Source organism: Corapipo altera, unplaced genomic scaffold (assembly GCF_003945725.1).
Source record: "Corapipo altera isolate COAL_440 unplaced genomic scaffold, ASM394572v1 55778, whole genome shotgun sequence".
NCBI classification, from domain to species: Eukaryota; Metazoa; Chordata; class Aves; order Passeriformes; family Pipridae; genus Corapipo; species Corapipo altera.
Genome location: NW_020885315.1, coordinates 1 through 3,742, shown reverse-complemented (window position 1 = coordinate 3,742; position 3,742 = coordinate 1).

Here is a 3,742-nt window from a genome sequence, read left to right as displayed (position 1 = left end):
GAAAGGCTTGATGTCACCTTACTCTGCAGGCTGGCTGCCTGCTGGATGGAGCTCAGTGCCAGTGGAGGAGCATTGACCGGGAGGTGTGCTGACATGACCTGCATCTCCCATGGGTGTCTGTGCATCAGCACCCACACCCTGACCCTTCTCACAGAGGAGAAACATTCCTGTGCCGTTGGCTGGGCAAAGTATTTCACAGGGTCTCTACAAGCCCTGACTGGATGGTGTCTGTGGGACAGGATCTATTGTGGGATGGTGTGTGTGGATACCCTGCCACGGGACAGGATCTGGTGTGGGATGGTGTCTGTGGGTCCCCAGCTGTGGAATGGGCTCTGTGTTCTGGGCAGTCCCATGCTGTGGCTCACTCAAGCTCCCTTGCCCTCTTGTCCTCTCACATGGTCTCATCCTCGCTTGCTCGCCCCCCTACTCCATTCCTTTCCATTATCCCTTGGCACTCTCCCAGGTCGTTTAGCCTAGCTGTGGCTGCTCTGTGCCAGGCCAGGTTTTGGCATCACTGAGTTAGCCAGGCATCCCTGCTACCCTCAGACCTGGCTCTCCAGCACCCCAGATATCCCAGCACCCTAGGTATGCCACAGCCCATGGCTCTGCCCAGGTTCCCCTCAAGGAAACGTGCCATGAGGTCGTAGGATGTTTAGGAAAACAGGCCTTGGCACTTGCTGGCCATCCTGGGAAAATAAAAACATCCGGGCAGGCAGCCACGTAGTGAGCGCGAGAGGCTGGCACTCCATAAATCCCCTGGAGCAGGTGCTTTGTAGTCGGCACAAGGAAATGAGCACATTATTCAGCTCGGCTTAAACCTCGAAATGTTTCCTGTCCTGTGAGTCAGAAATAACCCTGGGAGATCATTCCTAGGCCACGCAGGAGCTGCACCAGCCAAAAAAGTGCCAGGTACTTGTTGGGCCCAGGGACCTGCCAGGGAGGTCAGGGGTCCAGGCCACTGGCACTGACCCCAGCATGTAACTGCTCTGGGACATGCTGGGGATACCCAGGGGACTCCCAGACCAGTTCTGGACACCTTGCTTCATTGGGATGCAAGGACAGGGAGAGCCCCAGGAGACCCTGAAGATTTCTGGATCCTGGGTGGATCCCGCAGATCTCTGGCCTCTCTCTGGTATCAGAGAGACAGATACACCTGCACACTGCATTGGCCCAGTGCATCACCATTGGCTGGCACTCACAGGGGCACCCTAGGTGTCCCTGCTTTAGGGACATCCTACAGGAAAAGCCATGGATGGCTGGTGGATTCGTGGTGGAAGAGATGACCTGGGCATAGAGCCGGGACTCCACATACTCAGCCTCGGGGTCCCAGAGCAGATGGAGAAGAAAACAATGCAGCAGGTGTCCCTGGCTTGGCACAGTCAGCACCTGCCTGAGGGGTGTTACAGGTGACATGTCCTGTCCTGGTGCCCTGCAAGGATAGGGTCTCACCCTGGGTCTGGAGCACAGAAGGTTTGGGTGTTTATGGGTGCTGAAAAGATGAGGCTGCACTGCACACAGAATTTGGTTTCAGCATTTCTCCATGGACCATTTTCAGTGTTCACCTTTAATTCATATTCTCTCGTAAACATCACCTGGTGTTGTCTTTTAGTTAACTGGAATTCCCAGGATCGTCCTAAACCAGTGTTTTGATCCACACACTCACAGCATACAGTGGCTGTGTTCAGCCATGAGAGAAAAAACACATGCTATTATGCAGAGTGGTTTTCCACTTTGAGAAACACAACATTCTCTCTGTCAAAACACTTACCCAAGGTTGGTCCTCCCTTTTGATTCCAATTAACTAAATGCAGGTGCAGAGTGACTCAGCTTGTTCCCACAGGTGCTGGGGTTGTCCTCACGGACACACTGGGACAGCCCCTGCCCTGAACCAGGGAGCTGACAATGCTGCCACATAAATCCACATTTTTCTCTTTAAAGAGTTTACTTCTGCTCTATTCTTTCCTCTACTGACACACAAACTCCAAACCCAAACAAGGAGCCCTTCAGATTCCCTGAACAGCAGGAGCACAGGAAGCCCACATGTGCAAAGACCACCTTGCATACCTGCACCCATCCCTGTGAGCCTCACGTCCATCTGGCCAAAGCCTCTCTGACCTTCTGATGTGCCTCTTCCATTTGGGATGGGGTAGCTCCTCAAGCACCGGGAACAGAAAGCTCAGCAGGACCCTGATTCCCACTCGGATGGAAATGGGGGTCTTCAGTGGTGACCTGACCTCTTTCCGTGAGGCCTCTTTGCAACGCTGTTCAGAGCCACCCTGTTCAGAGCCACCAGCCTCCAGCAGGAAGGAGTCGCTGCCCATCCATGGCAGATCCCCATGACCCAGTGCTGTATGTGCCCTGGCACAGCAGTGTCTGCACGACTCCTTCACCTGGCCCTGGCAGAGCTGACTGTGACGCAGGCACTCACTCGTGGTGCCTGCCACACTCTTCACAGCCACCTCCCAAGGCTGGCAAGCTTCTGGCTCCCCTCATGGTGCAGAGGTGAAGGATCCTGGAGGTCAATAAACAATTGTCATCTCTGGGAACCTGGGGCCTGTTTTCACTTGCTCGGAACACAGAAAAGAAGATTGGAACCTCAACCCCCCAGGAATGAAATCCCTGGGGCAGGTTTGTGTGGCTGTGCCCCTGGTGTCCTGGTGCAGTCCTAGGATGAGTATGGGTCACGATGGATTGCCATGGATCAACAAAGTCCACCACAGACCACCATGGAAATCTCTGGTCAGACATGGCCATATGGACTGCAACAGACCACCATGGACCACCATGGACCACTGAAGTCTACTGTAGACCACCATGGAAATCTGTGGACTGCTGTAGAATACCATGAATCACCATGGATCATCATGCACCACCACGGACCACCGTGGTTGGTCATAGACTGCCGTGGACCACCACATAACACCATGCATCACCACTGACCACCACAGTTCTCCACAGATCATCGTGGACCTCCATGGACTGCCATGGACCCCCACAGACCACCATGGACCACCATGGACTACTGTGGACTGTCATGGATCACCAGGGATGACCATAGGCCATTGTGGACTCTCATGGACCACCATGGGTGGCCTCAGGCAGCTCTGGACCACCACAGACCACTGCAGTACATCATAGGTGATCATGGACCTCCATGCACTGCTGTGAACTGCCATGGACCACCATGGACTGTCATGGACCATCATGGATCACCAAAATCCAGCATAGATCATCATGAACCTCTGTGGACTGTTCCAGATCATCGGAGACTACCATGAACTTCCACCACAGACTGCCATGGACCACTACAGATCACCAGGAGCAGGGTGCTGGGCACAGCCCTATGCAAGGAAGCCTTGTCAGCTCCAAGGTGTGGGATGCCCCTAAAATGCAGCATAAAATTGTGGGACAGGGAAGGTGCGATGGCGTTAGAGAAACCCTAAAGCATGGTGAGCCCCAGCCCTACATCCCACGGGGAGCAGGCTGAAGGGACAGCGAGGGTAGTGGGCCCAGCGAGACCCCATCCCCACCTTGGCTCCTCTCCCCCTGTGGGCACTTGTGAGGAGACGCCCTGCTCTGATGAGTACTGGGGCAGCCACCCCCTGAGCCTTCTGGCTGTGTGAGTGTAAAAGTCGGAGTGGGCACAGCCAGGCGGGTTGTAGCTGGTGCTGCCGGGTGTACGGGTGTGTGGTGTACAGTGTGTGTATGGTGGTGTGTATGCAGTGTGTGTATGGGGTGTGTG